The 23,794-nt window shown below is 41.1% G+C and overlaps 1 protein-coding gene across 5 annotated transcripts in view; it reads right to left on the minus strand.

The window, feature by feature from the left end:
* Positions 1-23,794, minus strand: part of KLHL29 (kelch like family member 29) — a 573,096-nt gene that overhangs the window by 134,637 nt on the left and 414,665 nt on the right. The window lies entirely within an intron of this gene.

Raw genomic sequence — 23,794 nt, forward strand, 5'->3', positions numbered from 1 at the left:
CTCCTGAGGGTAACAGAGGCAGCAAGGGAGCAGATGCTGCAAGCGTCTGGGTACAGACCTAGTCCTTATGCTGCAGTGCTGTGTACTGCAATGTTGCCAGCAGAGTTAATACTGGAATGGCATGGGAAAGTGTCGTACCGTGGTGGATGAAATAAGGCAGCCCTTCCCAGAAACCTTCTGCAAAGGATTGCAGAGTACTTCATGAAAGTTTCCTAGAGATCTCCATGGAGGATTCCTGGGCCATCCCCGAGCAAATAAAAAGTCTTTTTTGGAGAGCACCCTCTGTGTAGCTGGAGTGACCACCGATACCCACTACACCTACTTTTTTATCATCCTTGTCTTCCCATCCCTGCCCCCGCCTCTTCCCACCCTGTTCTGCCCCTCCCCTGAGCGCGCTGCGCCCTCGCTCCTCCCCTTCCCCCACAGCACCCCCACAGCTGCGACACAGCTGATCCTCAGCAGGCAGTAGGTGCTGGGAGGGAGGCTGAAATCATCACATATCACTGGACTCCAGGAGCTGGGGCTTTAAGGAAAACAATAATTATCACGAGACTCATGACAAAATTATGAGAGTTGGCAACATTGCACTTCTGTTTAAAGGTTAGTTACATTCCAGAAAGCTCTTAAACACAACACTACAGTGATTGTGTTGCAGTTTTCACAGGAAAATATTTTAAATCAAACACCAAGAAAATTCAACATTTTAAAGTTGGGGAAAAAATTGAAACTTCTGAGGTATATCTGGGCCACTGCAGGAAGGAAAGGAAAATAAACAGGAACAGGTGCTCTGGGCAGCTCTTCCTCCTGAAATAAAGTTGGAGGGTCAAATCTTCTAGTTCTTAATCAAGTAAAACTTCTATTGCCATCAGTACCTCCACTCATAGATATAAACATCACAGTGAACATGTGATAACATGTGTGATCAGTAACTATACACTTCATACTTAAATATCTGAGCCATCTGATCCAGAGTTACACATCTTATATGCATTGGCTCAGGGACTACATTTTCTGGCATATTCTGAACAATGCTGAGTACAGAGATCGTGCCCAGTGAATAACACTAATCATGATGGTAATGGTCAACTTTATGGACTCTGTGAATGCAATTTCTGTTCTTAGTTCTGGAATTGGCCTGAATACAGTTGAAACCCTAAGAATTTGATGTATAATCACATCTGATTCTCATATGACACTTTCTCATTCCTTTCTTTTCTCAAACTCAGAAAAAAAAATGACAAAACAAAATGGTTTTCAGTTAAAATCTAAAATTGCACAGCAGGCATTGCTGTACAACTCAGCCTGGGGCAGAACCTTTCACCCATTGGTGGTTAAGTGCTCTCCTCTCATCTGACTCTCATTCTCTTTCTTTCTTCATCCTTCCTGACCTCTGTGCTGCTTTTGATACTATCAATCATGACATTGTTCCCAATCATCTGGGACTGTGTACTGGAGTCTCAGAGAACTGGCCTTGATTTTGCTCCCATCCATCAGAGGCCTCTTTTTTGCAGCATGCAGCAGAGAGAAAGGCTGGTCCAGTGGATAGGGAGCTAGCCCTGAGAGACCTGAGTTCTACTCCTGCCCCCCCCCCGCTTCCCCCGCCGTGGACTTCCAGGTCAGTGCCTTAGGGACAGAGTTTCAAAGGTTTTTAGGCACCATGTAACTAGGCATCTAGTGGGGTTTACAAAGCACCTAACCTTCTAGGCGCTTTTTGAAAATCCCACTAGGTGCCTAAATACCTTTGAAAATCTGGCTGTTAGTCCCTCTGTGCCTCAGTGCCCCATCTGTACAGTGGGGATCACAGCACTGCTCTTCCTGTGATGTGAGGGGCTGTGATGTGAGGTGCTCAGATACTATAGTCCACATAAATACGAGAGTAGAGTAGGAACTTCTCTATACCACTGCTATCCCTTCTTTGTGTTTTGGCCCCTTCTTTTCACTTATGCCCATCACATTTTCCTCTTTTCTGAGGAATGTAACCTTGGCTCAGAAGGCTTGGCTCACTACAACAATTTGTATACACAACCTACGGCCTGCTACCTCTTAGTTCTGCCCTTCGTTGCTAGGTGGTCTCCTACAATGTGTGTGAACCCCTTATGTCTATCTATTTGGCCCACCTTGTATTTAATTTGGACACTCTGGTTACCTTCTCCAGACCTGAGGAAGAGCTCTGTGGTGCTCAAAAGCTTGTCCTTTCCACCAACAGAAGTTGGTCCAGTAAAAGATATTACCTCACCTATCTAATCTCTCTTCTTTGTTGGCAGCATTCACATGGTAACCAAATGTCTCTCTCTCTCTCTGATCTGGAACATGGCGTTCTCTCTCTAAATGAATTTTGTGAGAAAAGTGATGTGATTCAGTTTTCCTTAGAAACCAAGCACATGCCATTTTAACATCTACAGCTTCAGCCAGCCTAGGGCTTAGTATTCCAGCTCTACCCAGCAACCTGAATCTCTCAGTTGACAATGAAATGTTTTGTTGCTCCACTGGCAGAATTTAATTTTAGCTCCCCCACCCCCACCTCCCCAGCAACAGCAGCAACAGGCATGAAGGCATTTGAACACACACACACACACTTACACACACAGAATGAGTGTGTGTGGAAACTACATGGAATTAAATTTAATTAAATCTAAGCCCTGACAATGTTTATATAACAGAATTCTATGACTAGCCTAGAAGGGGCTGAATGGACCTGTCATTTAAATTATAGTGCACAATAGCTAAATGCCAATCTCAAAGTAAGTCGTTTCAATCTTACTGATACTGTATTAAAAGTTACTATGAAGCAGAAGTTTAGAATTCCATCACTGTTTGAAAATGGCCTCCTCAAAGTTCACATACAATAAAAACACTCAATGTCTCTATCAGAAGATTTAAAGCTATTTATGTCTCTTTGTTCTCATCAAACCTAGACTATACAGTATTTATCCAAGATAGCTGTAGAGAAAACAAAACAAAACCTTGTTGTTAACCTCTTAAGTTAGGTGTCAGTGTTTCAGAGGAAACACTGTATGATCTGAAGGCGCACAAAGAGACTTTCTTGTAGCAAGAATGGTGAGAAATCTCTTAATAGTAAAATGCCATTACAGTAGTATGAGTCCAAGCAAAAAAATAAATTAATTAAATGTAAAACATATCATCAAACTTTAGTTCAACAAACATTGCTTTTTGAATTATTTTTTAAATAATAATGTTAATACTCAGCACTTATGTGTAGAGCTTTTCATCTTCAATGTCCTTTAACAAGGAACCAATTTATTCTCTCAGCTAGTGTTATATGAGTGTGGCAAATATTTCTATTAGTTTTTTTTTTAAATTGTTCTGACCTATATCTTTCTTTAAGTGGCATTTCCTCTAAAAAAAAATCAAAATGGCAAAATTTTAGGTGGTGTTTAATATAAAAGCTGATAAAAGAAAACTTTCAATATTTTAAGCTTTTTGAAAATTGCACCCTTTTGAATGAAAATAGGCTAATAATGGGAGATTCCTTATTTTTTGTATGAAACTGGACCAATTTCATAACCTCCCCCCATAAAATTTTAAAATGTTCCTGTTTTCTAATGTCTTTGAGTATTTCACACAAACTTACTTACAAGACACCTATGAGTTAAGGAAGTAGTGTTATTGCCATTTTATGCATAGAAAACAGGCAAAGAGAAATTGAGGCCAGTATTGTCAAACTTGTGTGCTTAAAGTAAATCCAGTCTATGGATCATAATCTATAGTAAATTCATACTTTGGCACCAAAGTGTGTGGCCTGATACCCTATAGCTCCACTAGGAATAGAAGTTGTGGATTCTTAGTACCTCTGAAAATCAGGTTACTTTTTAGGTAACTTAACTTTAGGCTCTCCAATTTGAAATCATGAGAGCAAAGCCACAGAAATAACCAGTGTCAGAGCCAGGAACAAAATTCAGGAGTTCCTGGCTCTCAATCCAATGTTCCGAGTACTAGATTGTGACTCTCTGGATCAGGACAACAAAACAACCTTGTATTGCTCCAGTCTGCTGCAAACATCACACCACACGTGGAAGCAGAAGCCTCACATAGACAGGAAGCAGAACAAGGTAGCAGGGCTTTAAAAGATCTTGCTGTGCTTGATGTGAAAGGAGATTAGTGTCTACGCTATGGCATCTGGTCAGGAAATACAGGTAGAGAGACAGTTAGCAAATTGTTGCACCTTGAGATGTTAGATGAACCATCATAGCATACAGCTGACACTGAGGGCACTTCCACAGAGAGATTTACAATGACAATATGCTCTCATCATCCAGGGGATGTTGCTAATTTGGGTTTGAGGATTTGGGTTTTTTTTTAAATTGACTGTAATCACAAATCAGGCAAATCTGAAACATATTTTTGGTTTGCCTGATGATAAACTGAAAACTGCATCACTCTTCTATGCACCCGTATGGCAACACTTCACGTCTGGGGCTGTCAAATTTTAAATAAAGAAACGTTCAGCTGAAATACGCATCCTTCTTTGTGGGAGAATCTGATATCTGAATCTTTTACCCATTCTTCTCATGGGCACATATGACCTGAAAGAATTACAGTGCTGTGCCACAGTGCGACGGGGTCCCTGAGACAGAGCATTACCCACACTGTGAACTGTGAAGTTGAGCTAAAAGTGCCAGGAAATCAAATACCGTGATGCAGGACAAATGACATTTCTGAAGACAACAAATACCCTGTTCTCTGACTCTACATTTAAATCCTGTAGCAGCATGAAGCAAAGGGTGACAACAGACAGTGAGAAATGCAGGAAATGATAAAGGAGTAAGGATGTTAATAGCTCTGACACAAATTAAGGCAGTCTGGAGATAAAGACAACTTCAGTTCCCCCGCCCCACCTAACTTGGTTTCTTTACTAACAATTCCATATAGGAATTCTGGTGCTTACCAGAAATTTTCTTTCTTCAAGCAGTAAACTCCACAGGTCTTATGATGGGCCTCCAGCATGCTTCCAGCTCTGGAGGTTGAAACCTGGCCAGTCATCGATAAATGTAACTATAAATATGCCTAGTGCTGAGCAGGATGGTGATATTTTCTAGTGTAACAGAAGGGAAATGGGGAAACTATGGGAGGAAAGATCAGAACTTTAGTTTTGGCCATGTTGCATTTAGGCCAATAATAACACATCTGAGAGGATATGTCAGAGACAGAGAAATGGGCAAGAAATCCAAGAGGACATGTCAGAGAGACAGAGAAGTATCCAACAGGTTGCTTAGAGAGATTCTGATGTCTGGCTGAAGTGATATACTCTTCCCTCTGGACATTCCCAGTGCACTGAGTACAGCTGATACTTTAAATTGAGTGTCTTTAAAATCCAGAGTGAGGCAGTCCTGAAGTAATGTTAGCATGCAATATGTTTTTCTGCTTTTGATATATTGCTGCTACTAGTTTGCCAGTTTTTAAACTTTAGCCAACTTAAACCACGTTGTTGGTGGACTTTTCTCTAGCAGCCAAAAAAGTAAAGATTTACCTGCCCCTTCTCAGATGGTTTCCTTTTACATTTTAGACAATCAGCTTTGCCAGATTTGAGTTCTGTGATGGGATGCTAGGCCCTTTCTAAATGGCAGGAACATGGGCAGTTCTGTTAGGCTGACTAGGCCCGATAATCACAGTCTCTGCACTTATCATTATTTGTATTATGGTAACACCTAGAGGCTGCAATAAGAATCAGGGCCCCATTGTGCCAGGCACTTTATAAAAATAGATAAGCAATGTACTGCAGCAAATATAATGCTGTCCAAATCAACAGCTCTCTCCTCTTCCTGACCTTCTGTATTGTTTGGAGCAGAAGCAGGAACAGCATACATGAGAATATAACAGTCATACTGGGTAAGACCAGTGGTTCATCTAGTCCAGAATCTTCCGATAGTGGCCAGTGCCAGATGCTTCAGAGGGAAAGAACAGGGCACTCATCAAGTGATCCATCCCATGTTGTCCAGTTGTGGCATTTGACAATCAGAGGCTTAGGGACACCCACAGCATGGGGTTGCATTCCTGACCATTTTGGCTAATAGCCAGTCATAGACTTATTCTCCATGAACTTGTCTAATTCCTTTTTGACCCCTGCTATAATTCTGGCCTTCACAACATCCCCTGGCAATGGGTTCCACAGGTTGACTGTGTGTTGTGTGAAGAAGTACTTTTCTTTTGGTTTATTTTAAAGCTGCTGCCGATTAATTTCATTGGTTGGCCCCTGGTTCTTGTGTTACGTGAAAGGGTAAATAATACTTCCCTATTCAGTATCTCCACACTATTTATGATTTTATAGATCTCTATCATACCCCCTCCTTAGCTGTCTCTTTTCCTAGCTGAACAGTTCCAGTCTTTTCAATCTCTCCTCGCATGGAAGCTGTTCCATACCCCTAATAATTTTTGGTGCCCTTCTCTGTACTTTTCCCAATTCTAATATATCTTTTTTGAGATGGGGGAACCAGAACTACATGCAATATTCAAGGTATGGGCGTACCATGGATTTGTATAGTGCCATTATGATATTTGGATTTATATAGTGGCATTTACTGTCTTATTACCTATCCCTTTCCTAATGGTTTCTAGCATTCTGCTAGCTTTTTTGACTGCTGCTGCATACTGAGCAGATGTTTACACAGAACTATCCACAATGACCCCAAGATCTCTTTCTTGAGTGGTAACAGCATTTTGTATTTATGACTGGGATGTATAGCAGAAAATCATACAGCAGGTACTTTTGCCAGGAATGGGACAGCACATTTGTGGATACCGATCCCTAATCTCATCACCTGGCAAAAACAGTTGACACATTATTGTACCTACAAGCAAAGAGACCAGTTCCTTGCTTGTCACTGCTCTAGTTGTGTACTGTATACATCTCTGGAAGTAGGGTCAATTCTTCCTGGTCTATTCTTTGCCTGTTTTGACTGTTCATTTGTTCAATATAAAGGCAAAAAGAGATTCTCTGTACATGTGAGTATGATCTCAAGAGTGAGCAACCTGGATTCACCTTTCCACTTCTTGTTCAGGTACATCATGATGGGTGAACTGTCTGGTATAGCTGTAAAGTCTCTCTTGAGTATGGAAGGAGTCTATGCCTTGGACTATTGCCATGTTCAAGTATTCTTCCTATCCACCCAGGTCACCATATGTGGTTAGGATCTGCCCGCTTCTGAGGAATGGAGGTTTCTCTGTTTTCATCCACCATTGACCTGCCCTGGGTAATTCTGACAGGACTTTGAACTTGGTTGGCCATGACAGTAAGGTCAGGGGCACAGATAAGGGGAAAGCTCTGGAATTTCCATCTCTTATGGAATTTGATCCATGGTGGTTTGTGTGCAAGACATCCTCATCATCAGGAGACTCAGGAGGGACTGCATGGTGGATTGTGAGGAAGACTGAATCGTCTGTATGACTTTCACTGACTTCCATTTTTGCTCCTGGGGGATAAATGTCTTGTGATGAATTGTCTCTTTCTGCACCTCTGTATGAATAATTGTTTGAACAGCTGTGAGCTGGTTCTTCTCTTTATTTATCATGAAGTCCTCTACTGCATGCCAGGTGTTCACTGGGGCCACATTAATGGATGGTGGATGAGTCAGGCCATTTAAAAAGGTGTCGATATTAACCACTTCCTGTCTGAGAGTTCTAGTAGAATCACCAGAATCTACATCAACATGTAGAGACTGTTCTAGATTTCATTTTGACAAATAGGGAGGAACTGGTTGAGAATTTGAAAGTGGAAGGCAATTTGGGTGAAAGTGATCATGAAATGATAGAGTTCATGATTCCAAGGAATGGTAGGAGGGAAAACTGCACAATAAATATAATGGATTTCAAGAAGGCAGACTTTAGCAAACTTAGGGAGTTGGTAGGTAGGATCCCATGGGAAGCAAGTCTAAGGGGAAAAATAGTTCAAGAGAGCTGGCAGTTTTCCAAAGAGACATTATTAAGGGCACAAGAGCAAACAATCCCATTGCATAGGAAAGATAGAAAGTATGGCAAGAGACCACCCTGGCTTAACCAGGAGATCTTCAATGATCTAAAAATCAAAAAAAGAGTCCTACAAAAAGTGGAAACTAAGTCAAGTTACAAAGGATGAATATAAACAAACAACACAAGTATGTAGGGACAAAATTAGAAAGGCCAAGGCACAAAATGAGATCAAACTAGCTAGAGACATAATGGGTAGCAAGAAAATAGTCTACAACTACATTAGAAGCAAGAGGAATACCAAGGACAGGGTAGGCCCATTACTTGATGAGGGAGGGGGAGCAACAATAACAGAAAATGTAGAATGGCAGAAGTGTTAAATTACTTTTTTGTTACAGTTTTTACCAAAAAGTTCAGTAGCTACCGGACATCTAAATTAATGAAAGGCAATTAAAATAATGAAGTAGGATCAGAGGCTAAAATAGGGAAAGAACAAGTTAAAAATTACGTAGACAAGTTAAATATCTTCAAGTCACCAAGGCCTGATGCAATACATCCTAGAATACTCAAGGAGTTGACTGAGGAGATATCAAAGTCACTAGTGATTATCTGTGAAAAGTCATGGAAGACATTTGAGATTCCAGAGAACTGGAAAAGGGCAAATATAGTGCCAATCTATAAAAAGGGGAATAAGGACAACCTGGGGAATTACAGACCCGTCAGCTTAACTTCAGTACCCGGAAAGATAATGGAGCAAATAATTAAGCAATCAATAAGTAAAAGTCAGCATGGATTTCTCATGAAGGAATCATGTCAAATCAACATCATAACTTTCTTTGATGGGGTAACAAGCCTTGTGGATGGGGAGAAGGAGAAGAAGTGGTATATCTTGATTTTAGTAAGGCTTTTCATACTGTCTCACATAAACCAGGGAAATACAACCTAGATGGAAATAAATAAACCAGGGAAATACAACCTAGATGGAAATGCAACCTAAGATGCAACTGTAACCCTTCTGCCTGTCAGAGTTGGCAGCAACAAGGGCCAGGTTCAGTATCTAACACAATGCAAAACCGGCTCGAGCCCCCACCCAGTGACCTGGGACAAATATATACCACCCCTGCTGGGCGCCTCCAAGAGGCAATACTTCCCCTCTCACAAGCACAGAGTCTGAATGTCGCAAAAAGGCTTTTAATAACAGAGAGAAACAACGTGGCATTATGTTGGGGAAACACCACCAACAGGATTCATAACACAACCCATGAGCAAAAAACCCCCCCCAAGCAAATTGGGGCGTGTCCTTTCCCTTTGGTTCTTGAGTCCAGCAACCCAAAAATCATCCAAAGTCCCAAAAGTCCAACAACCCCAAAGGCTCTGTCCCTGGTCAGAGTTTATCTGCAGAGTTTTACCTCCCAACCTGGGTGAAGATCGAGGGGGTGGTTAAGGGGCACCTTACATGGTCCAAAGCTGATTGCTCCCCCTCTCCATGGGGCTCCGCTCTGCCAGCCACCCCCATGAGCTGCTCCGCAATATATCTTCAGGCTCCCCCACTACTTAACAGAACACTCAGTGATTTCAGCTCTTAGTAAGTTTAGCTCTTTAGTGATTTCACCTTGTAGTAGGGGAGCCTCAGTGCTGGTGCACCATTAGCCCAAAGTGAATTCAGCTCAGCAGCCTATAACTAGACTCCTAATGGAATCAAAATTAGCTCTGATATTCCACAGTGGAGAGAGGAAGAAGTGCAATTAGCATGTAAAGCCCTCACCAGGGGACCCATGCCAGTCTCCAGCCTCTCTCCATTCAGTGGGTTTTGGAACCCATGACCCTTGCCTAGCTAGTGCTGCTTAGTTGATGGTGAGTCCCTCCATCATAACAAAAGGCCAAGTACAGTTCCACTGTCCTTGATTCACATAATCAGGTTAATAACAGTTTATTCCTGCCCCAATAACAGAGAAACTGGGGCTCCTACAGCAGCCAAAGTGACCATCTAGGCAAGGTGGGTGTGCCTATGCAAATGAGATCAGCCCCAGAAGTTCTTTTCCACAACCCACCATGACTCGCCACCAGATGTCAGGGTAGAGCTCATTCTGACTCTGCTTACACAACCTAAGATGTGTGCATAACTGGGTGGAAAACCGTTCCCAGAGAATAGATATCAGTGGTTCACAGTCAAGCTGGAAGGGCATAACAAGTGGAGTTGTGCAGGGATCAGTTCTGGATCCAGTTCTGTTTGATATCTTCATCAACGATTTAGATAATAGCATGGAGAGTACACTTATAAAGTTTGTGGATGATACCAAGATGGAAGGGGTTGCAAGTGCTTTCGAGGATAGGATTAAAATTCAGAATGATCTAGAGAAACTGGAGAAATGGTCTGAAGTAAATAGGATGAAATTCAGTAAGGACAAATGCAAACTACTCCACTCAGGAAGGAACAATCAGTTGCCCACATACAAAATGGCAAATGACTGCCTAGGAAGGAGAACTGCAGAAAGGGATCTGGGAGTCATAGTAGATCACAAGCTAAATAGGAGGTTGTGTAACACAGTTGCAAAAAAAAAGCAAACATCATTCTGGGATGTATTAGCAGGAGTGCTGTAAGTAAGACATGAGAAGTAATTCTTCCGCTCTACTCCATGCTGATTAGGCCTCAACTGAAATATTGTGTCCAGTTCTGGGTGCCACATTTCAGGAAAGATGTGGACAAATTAGAGAGGAGCAACAAAAATTATTAAAACATAACTTATAAGGGAAGATTGAAAAAATTGGGTTTGTTTAGTCTGGAGAAGAGAAGACTGAGAAGGGATACGATAACAGTTTTCAAGTACATAAAATGTTGTTAAAAGGAGGAGGGAGAAAAATTGTTCTTAACCTCTGAGGATAGGACAAGAAGCAATGGGCTTAAATCACAGCAAGGGCGGTTTAAGTTGGACATTAGGAAAAACTGCCTAACTGTCAGGGTGGTTAAGCACTGGAATAAATTGCCTTGGGAGGTTGTAGAATCTCCACCATTGGAGATTTTTAAGAGTAGGTTAGACAAACACCTGTCAGGGATGGTCTAGATAATACTTAGTCCTGCCTTGAGTGCAGGGGACTAGACTAGATTACCTCTCGAAGTCCCTTCCAGTCCTGTGATTCTATGATTCCATGCATGGAGCTGTGATAAGGTGGATGGTAAGAGTCATTATCTGAAACGGTATGAGCCATAAGCAAACGGAGTGAGCCTGCTGTGGAATCAGCAGTTAGGGATATGGAAATGTGTCTTCTTGAAGACTATGGCTTAGGAGAATTTCCCTTGCAATACAGCTCCTCCTTGAACTTCAGCTTTCACATAAACTTACTCAGGCACTTCTAATCCAGAAGTGCTCTGTTCCCGCCCATTCTCTCAAGGGGAAGGAATCTCCTCTATAACCCCAGTCTGAAGGAGGTGGGATACATCCTTTTTTGCTGTGTGTGCATATTTCAAAGCAATGGAATAAGCTGAAACAAACCTTGGCTATTCTGGTTAATTCTACCGAGTATGTGTCAGTCTACGGCCAATACCCATTTACCCAATATGGCAGGTGGCCATTTGTCTGCACAGGAAAGGACTCTAGTTGAGACTAGTTATGCACAGAGGAAGAATCTGGGATCCAGGGTATGCAATTAAACACCCTGGGGTGACCTGTGTCTGCTGACTCGGGCTTGTGGGACATGGGCTATGGGACTGTTTAATTGTGGTGTAGACATTCAGGATCGGGCTGGAGCCCAGACTTTGGGACTCTGCGAGTGGGTAAGGTTATCTTTTCACAGCCTTTGCCTTCTTCTTTCCAGGCCAGTGCTTTGGATAAGGGCAAGCTAAAGCATCCTCGGTCAGAGTCTGAAAGAGATTAGGAGATATCAGCAATTCTGAGTTTAAAATGAACAGGGTTTTGGGCACAGGGAAAAAGGGAGGATCTGGGGGTGAGGGGAGTGAGGGCTGGCTTTTGTCCTTTTGTCTTACTCACATAGGGGAGGCACAGATGAGGAATTTCCTAGCAAGACAGAGGTGTGTGTGTGTGTGCGTGGGGTCTCCTTGGATCATTTTACTTTTAATTTGCCCCACAGAGTTGCTGCTTCTTTGATCCCTCACCAGGGTGTCTAAAGGCAAGTTGGAAATATTTGCTAAGAATGGCAAGTCTCCAAAGGGAATTGCAGTCTCCTGATCAAACAGAGTGGGGACTGCAACTGCTCCCAGGGAAGCAGTCTCCACCCCAGTATACCCTGGTGCTAGACTTTTCAGTTTTTGACAGTTTCTGACTCCTGCTGCTCAGCTCAGACCACACCCTCACAGCTAGGGTATGTGCTAAATACAGAGTTGTTTTATATATTATGCTGCATATAGATTATTTATCTACCTCACATCCAACATCACTCTTAATTTTTGAACAGAGCAATGTCATTGCCTTCAAATGCCACAAAAGAGTTAACTATAAAACACATTCATAATTCACAGAGAGAGTAATGGTGGTCAGTCAATATTTTAGAAAACACATATGTTGCTGAATTAGAGGCTCAGAGGCACTCAGTTCCTTTTGAGCAGCATAATCAGGGAGAAAAGAAGAGCCATGGTTTTGCAATGGCAGTGTTTTGCAGTAAATGTGTGATAACAGGTACTTTTGTTAGATTCTCATCTCTGCTCATAGTTTCCATTGACTGTGAAGAGAATTAAACATTTAAGTTGGGGGTGCAGAAAAGGGGATATCCATGATGAATGAGCTGTAAAGCTGAAGAGAATTTGCTGTACATCCTGACCAATTCAGCAGGGAAAGTAATCAATCCATTTACCTCTCTGCTGAGAGAAATGGCAGGGAGATAAGAGGATAATGAATTTCAGGCACAATACTGATAAGAGGGACACTTAAAATGACCAGCCTGAATATATTCCATAGTTAACAATGCTGACAAAAACAATGACAAAGAAATAATTTATTCATGCAAAATGAAGGTAGCCTTTTAAATCAAGGCAGCTATTGAAACCAAGGTAGCTTTACTAACCAGTAACCACTAGTGAAGTATTGTAGCAAAGGACACCTTTCCCACCCCCCCAAAGCTTGCATGTTGTTTATAATGTGTCAGCTAAGTTGCGAGACCTTTTAATTTACAACTGGGGATAAGGTTTTCTCCTCCTTTGAACAATTCTGGCTTTCCCCCGCCTTTTGGTTAATGCAATAACAGTTGTTAGGCAGCCTTGCATATTCATTTGCAACCTGAATTCATAATGGTTTTGCTCCACCGCTGCCATAATCTCTGTCCCTTAATCTTTTAAGAGATTGACACAGATATTTTGCCTTTGATAATAAAATGAAATAGTGAACGAATGTCAAGCCTAATTTTTTTAAAAATAAAAATGTTTGCTGATTCATTCCAAATATAGCACTAAATTAAGTTAACAAAACCACAACTGTCTGAAATAACTTTAGATGCTGAACAGTCTGTTTTCATTTCCCTGCCCCTACAAGATCTGAGTGTTGTATGACCACTTGGTGCAACAGGATGTGCTTGTCATATATAAGTCACTGTAGCTATTGCATCAGAGCCAAATAAATCCCATATTTGCTGAAGGCGCTTAAGGTCATGGCTCAGAGTAGGCTGCTCTATCCTGATTAGTTTGTCGAATTTATCTTTACTATTTGAAATCGTTTATACAATTTAGAATAATATTTTGGACCATTATCCTCTTGGTAAGTGAACCTGTTTTCAAGTATGCTGGGTTTTCACAATGGACAAGCAAGCACGCTATGTAACCATCTAACCTTCTGGCCCAAGAGTATTTATTAATAATTATTGTTATTATTTTCAACGTTTGCAGAAATACACTCTAATTACTTAACAAATCCCTTTCCCATATTTTGTCACTGGCATCAGACATGGAGGAGGTGTAGTAGTTACTAGAGGAGGTGTAGTAGTTTACTTATTTTCTATCTAAATGTCTATTACAGGTATAGGGGTTCATTTTCAGGCATCTTTCCTCAGCTTGGACCAAATTATTATCTATAACTTGTATGACTCTATGACACTTTCAGAATTCTTCTTCTGTGTTTAAAAATCAATATCTGTTATTTAAATCTACCTTTTATTATTCTAATAAATATGCATAATACTACTGTCAGTCATAGTAATTACACACACTCCTACCCCACCCATCCTATTGTAGATAGGATACTGTATGATTCTTACCACGTTAAAAGTTTTACTCCCTCACCACTCCCTCACCACTGTAAGAAAAATGGATAAAGAGCACATCTGAGTGAGGGAACATTCAAGTTACTTTGGTGACGGTTTTAGGACAAAAAAGCTCTCACTAGACAGAATTTTTTGTTGTTGTCTCTACTATACATATTGGATTTTCTCCTCTGCATTTGGCGTGCAACTGAATTAGCAGGCCAGAGGGTTGCAAAAAAGAAAAAACAGACATTGCAGATCATCTAGTCTCTATGTATGAACCCACAGTAACAGAAACCAAGAATAATGACAGGTTTCAGAGTAGCAGCCGTGTTAGTCTGTATCCGCAAAAAGAAAAGGAGTACATGTGGCACCTTAGAGACTAACACATTTAGAAAGCTTATGCTCAAATAAATTTGTTTGTCTCTAAGGTGCCACAAGTACTCCTTTTCTTTTTGCAGAAACCAAGAAAAGACTGGAAACTTCTGAGCATAAATGGACTTTTATTCTATTCTGTTTGTGTTCCTGGAGAGCACAGAGACGGGAACAATCTTCATAGAAGGCATACAACTTGTCATCTATAACAAACAGGTCTAATTGCCTTACAACTGATCAAAGAAAAAAATGGGGGGAGACACCCACAAAAAATTTTGCAGAAATTTCCCATTTTACACTGAAATTACAGGTGGTTTTTTTTTTTTTTAAAAAAAAATTCTGACCAGTGTGTTGCCAAGTCTTGAGATTTAATTGCGAATCTCATGACAACTGATAATTTTCTTAAAGCCCCAGCTCCTGGGCCCTTGTGATTACATGAGAATCTCAGCTGTATTTATTTTAAGTAAGTCTCTTTTTAAGTACGCCCTTCTGGCTGCATGAAAAACCTTGAAAATTTGATCTGAGCGGATCCTAAAGGCTCAGAAACGAGAAGGCAAATAAAAAGAATCCAAACCCTTTTTTCTTTTTCTTTTTAAATCATCATTTTAAATCCAATCTCATGATTTGGGGGGGGGAGAAGGGGGCTAACTCATGATTTTTGTATTCTTGCGGTTGGCAACAGTGCAACTTGTAGATAAATACTGGACAAATTGCTAATTTTTTTCTAATTTTGTTTTAATTTTCCAAGTGGCTATACCTTCCCTATAGCACATGGAGATACTGCCATCGTGGGCTTCAGAGAAGTCCTTGCATATATATGTATCTACCGGCACATATATGTATCTACCAACATATAGCCCCCAACAACATATTACAGGAAGGAGACATAACCAATTCACTTCACCTGCTGAGAAATCTAACCGGCTTGCTAAGTAAAAGTGGTCTTTGCTGGAAATAACTACTTAATTCGAATCTATGTTAAATTGATGTTTAGGAAGAACATTTTGTGGAACAGTCAGTTGTACTATACTGTCAATGCCAATCCCACTGAATAATTTCTGGCTTCTCTTGAATAAATGAAAGACAGTTAATCTGAGGAGCAAGTTAAAAGAATAAAATAAATAAAAATGTCATCATAGTCACTAACCTATATCAGATCAGTTATGTAACCCACATTCTGTTTGCTACTATTCAAAACCCGTAGGGAACTGAGGATCTGGGTCATCTACAGGATAAGCAGTGTACTATCCAGGAATCAATATTCACAGTAGTAAGGTTTTCACCTCCCCCCTTTATTATTACATGGAATCTTACTAGTTGACACTCTATGGGGGAAAAATCTAAGCAATTTGCTACATTTCTCATTATGGCACATCCCTGACTATTATGTCACTTGCACTCTTCAGTAACTCTACAACTTTCCTGGAAATAAGATACTGCACTTTCACTCTTAAGGTGTGACTCCGATAAGATAGGCTTAGTATAAGGTAGTAAAAGCCACTACAGTATTATTCCATCCATTAGAAGACCTGTTTCAATTACTACGAAGACCTAACAACAAGATAATGTGGTCATGAAATCTGGAGAAACATCAGCTCTGCCAGTGTGGCATCTTCAACTTCCTAAGACATATAGTTGCCTCTTGTAGCTTGAATAATGACTTTAAACTATATTTTCCTGATAACAGAATTTCTAGTGCCTAAAAATATTAAGGAAGTTTATTCACAGATATGCTGATACACCTCACGGATTACTCGGTGATTTCAAAGAACAATTGCAAATAACTTGAACAACTGAAATGCCTCTTTGCATCTACCCCCTATTTTTTCCATTTGCTTTTAGTGGTCCAAATGCATTCATTTATGCCTGACACTCTCATTTAGAGGCGGTCCAGATGCAAAAGTCATTTCTTATGCTATTAAACTATTTGAAGTTGATAGTGCATGTTCAGGAACCAAAAGCCATTGTCTAGAGTTTATCTAAGCACCAGAATATTTTTACCTTCACAGCAAAGCTTCCTATTTCATGGTGCATTATGATTCCCACTCATTGCATTAACTCGTGAGGAAGGCAGATTGATCTGATTGCTTAAACTGGTGAAGCTTAACTTCTCTTAAGTACACACCCTCAGGCATTAATTTGCTGCTGTTTATACTGAACTGTGTTCTGGTACAGGAAAGAGTTGCAAGTATCCCTTGATCCTTGGAGGGTGTGATGAAAGTAGAAAAATCAAGACTCCTAGTCTGTATTTCCAGTATTGCTACTGTTCCCTTGTGTAACACTGGGCAAGTCACTTAGCTTCAGTTTTCCCTTTTGTAAGCTAGGGGAACAGTTGTAAAGCATTGAGATCATAGATAAAACTTGCCAGAGAAATGCAGCATTATTATTATGCAGGCTTTTTTAGTATGTTTAAAGAATCAATTGACCACTTTCCTGACAGATGTATATAATCAAATCCAGAAGCAGGGCTGGGCCACAACATTTTGGCACCTGAGGCGGGAAGCTCAAATGACTCCCCCATGGCCCCTCGCTTGGGCCAAAACTTCGAAAGGTCTCAATTCTGCCTTCTTCCTGTTCTCCTCCTCTCTTGGTACTGCTCTGCTACCTACCCCAATAAAGGAGAACTAACAACTTAAAATACCTTGTTCAAAAATTTTAAGTAACACTTAACTTTCAAATGCCTGAACAGCAAATGTAACTTTTCTTGTCTGCATAGTAAACACTGGCATTTTTATAATCAAAGTGGTACTTTCCGTGCCTTCTTGGCTGCAAAGATTTGAACTGCTTCCTGCTGAAGGTCCACAGTCTGGGCCAGCTCATGCTCTACTGAGATGGTTGCAAAGCCGACCAGCCTCTCCTGTGTCATTGTGGGACGTAGATGTGTTTTTATTAACTTCAGCTTGGAGAAGCTGCGTTCTCCACTGGCAGCTGTTACAGGAAGTGTTAGAAGTATGCGCAGAGCAACAAAAGCATTTGGAAAGAGGGTGGTCATCTTATTTGTGCACATATATTCCAGAACAGCCTTTGGAGTTGATCCTGCTGAAATGTATCTTGAAAGGGCTTTCAGTTCATCACCTAAATCACTCACATCAATATCACGCATGTCATCATGTGTCAGCACTGTCTCTAGTGTCCTGCATTGCTGGTGTAGGTCTTCTTCAGGTATAGTGAGGAGTTTTGGAATATCATACAACATCCCAAATATACTGCTCTGAATTACATTAAACAATTCAGCAGCCTCACTAGAAGCTGATGCTGCATCACTGTCCACTCAGTTCAATGAATGAAAACTGCATGGGACAAAAAAACCTTGAGGGTTTAACTCTCGGATCCGTGTCTGCACTCCTCTGTTCTTTCCTCTCATGTTGACACATTATCGTAGCCCTAACCTCTCATGTCAGCTATCGCAATTCCCGTATCTTCCAGCTTTTTAAGAAGCACATTTGTCATACCAGCTTCTATAATATCATCAATGTCAATAAATTCTAGAAAATGCTCTCTGACAGTCACCATTGCAGGGACATTTTCACTAGGTTCTGTTGGTTGTTACAAAACGCACCATTAAAGTCATTTGTTCTGTATGGCTGATGTCAGGCGTGCAGTCCAGAATAACAGAGGAATATCTTGCTGACTTCAGATCTGCCACAATCTTCTGTTTGACTTTTGTTGCCAGAAACTGTATGATCTCATTTTGAATTGTTTTTCCAAGGGAGTGGTGTGTGTACATTTCTTGGGTGGTGACTCTTCTTAGATGCTCCTGGAGTACAGCATCAAGCTCAGCCACCAGCTCCACAATTTTATGGAAGTTTCCATTTTTTGGCACATACAGCTGATCTGAAGTGCCACGCAGTGCTAGGTTTTGGGTAGCAAGCATTCTCACAATGGCAATGAGCCTTTTCAGAACATTTTGCCAGTAAAGAGACTCTGAGGCAATCTTCTCTTGATGCTGATCATCTATGGTGGCCTTTAACCTTAGTCTCATCTCAAGCTCTTTCCACCCATGGAATGCTCTCTGGTGATTTGCTGCCTTCTCATGGCATGCCAGATTTCTAGCCAGATTTTTCTAGTCCTTTGTTCCTGTAGAACTCAAGGTGGCTGGAACATTAGACTGGAAGAGTTTGCAACAAAAACAGAAAGCAGCATTCTGGTTTTTTGAGTACATAAGCTATGGCCTCTCCACTTTGTCACCATGGGGGATTTCACACCAGGAATGTGTTGGATGGAAACTTCTATTTTCATTGTCTTTGGGGAACATGAAGTTTTTCACTTGCTGTGGCCCCTGCAGTACAAGCAAGTCCCTCAGGCTACTGCTCATGTGGTTCCACAGTCTTGGATCATCTAGACTTAAGGAACTAAACTCAGCAGCACCTGTTTCTTGCGCCTCCACCACACTCTTCTCTTTTCTTCAGGAATGTGCATGGTTACATCCATTTGAGATGGAGATATGGATGCTGCAGTAGCTGTCAGATCACCTGCACTCTGACTAACTGGAAGATCAGGCATCTCCTCACCACTCACATCCTCACTGGGGCCGGAAGGCTCACCGTGAATATTTGTGTCTATGTCCTGCTTAGACAGAAAAGCTTCCTTGCTTTCTTTCTTTTTCTGAATGCTGCCCCAGAGGGGTGTTTTCTTCTTTCACTCATGACTGCTGTTCTGTGCCAGCTAGAGTGGCTCTCAACACTCAATTGAAGGGGACAAATAAGCAGGCTGGTAGCAGGGCCTGAGTGAGGGAAGATATCAGCGTCTTAAGGGCCTAATTGGCTCCTACTACTTCAGTTGACTGCCTGTTCTCCTCAAGTGGGTTAAGGGCAGCAGCAGGAAACAGGAAGCTCCCTGAGAAGCTGGTGTTAATCAGTCCAGGCTCCTGGGGGTGCTAGAGAGGTACATAAGAGCTTCCTCCTCCTCTCCCTGCAGCTCCTGCTGCTTTCTGTTATTCCCTCTCACCTTTTCTCCTGCCTGCCTGTTATGTCTCTTGTGCCTTCCTTCCTCCAGCACAGCACTCCACCATCCCTGTGCATCTAGAGCAGAGGGAATACAGATGCACCAGCAGCAGACACAATTTTCTACACTCTGGGTCCTAGTGGCGCCCCCCCCACAGTGTGGCACCTGAGGCGGCCGCCTGAGTTCGCCTCATGGTAAGGCCAGCCCCGTCCAGAAGAATCTAGAAAACAATTTATAAATGTCACTTTCAGAATACTATACAAGTAACACATTAGGATCAGAAATAAGGACTAACAGAAAGCATTAAAGTATTTTCAGATCATGAGTCTTTCACAGTTCAAAGACATCCAAACTCTGAAGTGACAGTTTGTTAGGCTATGTCTACACTACACAGCTTTTAGCAACATGGCTGTGCTGCTACAGCCATCCAGCTAAAAGGCAAGCATTGTAGCTGTTCTTTGTCGACAGGAGAGAGCTCTCCTGCCAACAAAAAACTTCCACCCCCAAAGAGCGGTGTTCGCATTGTCATCAAGAGAGCGCTCTGCCGCTAAAGCACTGTTCACAGTAGCACTTGTCGTCTACAAAACTGTTGTTTTTCGGGGGTATGTGTTTTTTAACACCTCTGAGTGACAAAAGTGTAGACACAACCTTAGTTTGCTCTGCTTCCCCTGGAAATTAGGAAACTTTTCTCGAATTGTTTCCAGAGTATACAGATGACAACACATACCTTAATATATTCCCTCATTTGTCGTGGGAAGTAGGAGCTAGTGCTCTAAACCAGTGTTTCCCTTGCCAAATGAACCAGCAGATGTGGCAGGCCAAGGGATGCTGAGCCCTCTGATCCCAAAGATAGATAAGTTGTCACAAAGCTTCAACAGCTTTAGAAGCCTTTGAGAAACACAAAAGCATCAGATATTGCATACTAACACGTGAAACAGGTTTTAAGGTTCCACTTCAGAATATCCTATCTGACAGAGTTGGGGGGGAAACGTGCCTGTCTTTCCAAGTGTGAGTGTGAGGGAAAAGGACCTCCAGAGATTATAACCTATCTCTGTTTCTGTAATTCTGCTCTGTTGTTCACAGCAGGAGGAGTGCAGAAATTAAAGCTTGCATTCCAAATCGAGGGGCCCAATACACCTATCAGAACAAAGAGCTTCTGTCAAGCGCCTCTGCTTATCATAATTAAAGTGATACAAAAATTAAAAACGGGAAAGGAGGGAGCAGATGGATGCAATCCTATACTGGTGGCTCATTTCTGGCTGCTTCTCCTCTGTAGTTAGAACACAGCAACGGAAATGTACTTTCCTCTCTACTCCTATTCTAACCAAATGATTAAATGCCCTTTTTGCTGCTGCAATCTCCTGGTGACCGAGATCTGGTTTTGTTATGGATGAACTATTCTATAATCATAGCAAAAAATTCACAAAAGCTGCTATATTCTACAGCATGCTACATTCAGCTACTTGCTGGAAGCAATGTGAAAAACTAATGCACAGTAACCCAACTGGCCCTGAAAATACTTATTTAAATGACCACAATGAAGTACTGTTGTAATGTGTAACCTTGTAGCACGAGACAAGTGACAGACAAACCTCAAGAGCATCCAGATCTCAGTAGAATCCAAAACCTATCTCAGCTTCATCTCTCCCTTTCTTTGTCAGGTCCCTACAACCGCACACCCTCCCTCAGCACAAGCAACCCCCTTGTCATCTTTCCTCACAATGCGTCCCACAGCTTCCTTTCATCACTGTGGATAACACCCCATTCTGCCTGTCGCTCAGGCCCGTAATCTGGGTGTCATCTTTGACACTGACCTTTCTCTAGGTCCTCACCTCCAGGCTATGTCTAAATCTTGCTGATTCTGTCTGTATAACATCACTAAGCTATGGCCTTTCCTATTCAGTCACACAGCTAAAATGCTCATCCAGGCTCTCAATATCTCACATCTCAGTTACTGCAACGTCCTTCTTTCTGGCCCTGACAAATGCAACCTTGCCTTGCTCATACCCATTCAGAATGCTACTGCTGAGATCGCTTACCTAGTTCATCACTTCGATCATGTCACCCATCTCTTTGAATCCCTCCACTAACTCCCCCTTCTCTATTGCACAAAACATAAGCTGCTATATTCACTTTGAAGGCCCTCCATGGTCAATCCTCACCTTATCTGTGATCTCTCACTCACTACTGAGCTGTCGATGCTTGCCTCTGACCAGCCATGATGTGACCTTCCACTTGTATTTTCAAGCAAACACCTTTGTGCTTTCTCCCACGCTGCCCCACATGCTTGGCCAGTGCTTCCCATAAAGATCTCAAAACCCTACCTCATTATCCATCTCCAAATCCCTCCTTTACTGTGACGCCTGCAAAAAAAAAACCCTGCCTATCACGCTGACCAATGAAGTCTCATTGTGTCCTTATGCTCTCTGTCTGTCTATATCTATCTATTGTCTCTTGCCTTATGCTAAGATTGTAAGACCCTTGGGGCGGGGACTCTGTTTTTGTTCTGTGTTTGCACAATTCCTTGGTCCATGACTAGGGCTCCTAGGTACTATGGTAATACAAGAACTAACAACAAGGTGCCTTTCCTTATCTCCTCAAGAAGACTGTTAGTTGTAGCATATGGCCTGTGGCACACTGTTGAGCAGTTCTGATTCTCTCCAGTAATAGAAAATAAATTAATAATTAATAACAATAGTAATATCACCATGCACTTAAATAGCACCTTTAATTAGAAGATTTGGAGATTAGAAAAGTGGATATATATTATTACCCTCCCACCTTACTGTGGAAGGAAATGATTCGCATATACACATTATACAGTTATTTTGGCTTTGTACCTAGAAAGCACTTGAGCATGTGCTTAACTTGAGGACCTGAGTAGTCCCAATGAAGTCAATTAGACTGTTTATGTGTTAAACTTTAATCATATGCTTAAATTCCTTGCTGGATCAGGGCCTATAATATCAGTGTAGAAGGCAGAGGCTGAGCAGTACAAAGTCAACCTATATTGAGTGGTTTGAGTATTATACATCAACATGTAATATAGTAGTTCATGTGATGGTTACCACAATTATATAGATTTTCTTGTCTTTTTATATATTTTATGGATTATAACATTTTTATCAGAATAAATTCTGGTTTTATAGATTAAACCATGCAGCATCTATTTATGCTTTTGTTCTCCATTAGTTTTCACCACAGAGGGCTTATTAGTGCTGATGGCAGATGAATCACACCAATTACATCAAGATGAAGAATTTATATGAAGAATGATAAGTCACTGTTACTCTTATGGAAAAGTTCTATAGGTTTTAAGATAAAATGATAATCTTTGTTTGTGCAGTGTTGTTACAGCCGTGTCAGTCCCCAGGATATGAGAGAGACCAGGTGGGTGAGGTAATAGTTTTTATTGGACCAACTTCTGCTGCTGACAGAGACAAGCTTTTGAGCTTACACAGAGCTCTTTTTCAAGTCTGGGAAACTCAGGATACGTTTACACTTAAAACGCTGCATCAACGTAGCGCTTTAATGAAGATGCTCTAAGCTGATGGGAGAGAGCTCTCTTGTAAGTATAGTTAATCCATTTCCCCAAGGAGTGGTAGCTATGTTGGCAGGAGAAGCTCTGTCTACACCGGGAGTGGTTAGGTTGGTATAATTACGTCACTCAGGGGTGTTGTTTTTTCACTTTCTACCCCCACCTCCCTTAAAGTTAAGTACAGGCTTAAGTTCCATTGACTTAAATGGGATTCCATAATGGGACATGTTAAGCATGTACCGGATTGGGGCTGAAGTCAATTTTGAATTACAAACTCAAATTCAAACCAAAACCCAAACCCCTCCCATGCCAATAAATCAAAACCGCAGCTTGCACCAAAAACCAAAACCAGACCAAGTACGAAAAAAAAGGGCTGTTGATTAATCATAGTTAATTCATGTGATTAACTCAAAAAAATTAATCATGATTAAACAAATTAATTGCAATTAATTGCACTGTTATACAATAGAATACTAATTGAAATGTATTAAATATTTTTGGATGTTTTTCTACATTTTCAAGTATATTGATTTCTACTACAGCACAGTATACAGTGCTCACTTTATATTATTATTTTTTATTATAAATATTTTGCACTGTAAAATGATAAACAAAAGAAATAGTACTCATACAAGTACTGTAGTGCAATCTCTTTATCAAGAAAGTGGAACTTACAATGTAGATTATTTTTGTTATATAACTGCACTCAAAAAAAATAATGTAAAACTTTAGGGTCTACAAGTCCACTCAGTCGTACTTCTTATTCAGCCAATCGCTAAGATAAACAAGTTTGTTTACATTTATGGGAGATACTGCTGCCTGCTTCTTATTTAC

The sequence above is a fragment of the Chelonia mydas genome, chromosome 3 (assembly GCF_015237465.2).
Source record: "Chelonia mydas isolate rCheMyd1 chromosome 3, rCheMyd1.pri.v2, whole genome shotgun sequence".
Taxonomy (NCBI): domain Eukaryota; kingdom Metazoa; phylum Chordata; order Testudines; family Cheloniidae; genus Chelonia; species Chelonia mydas.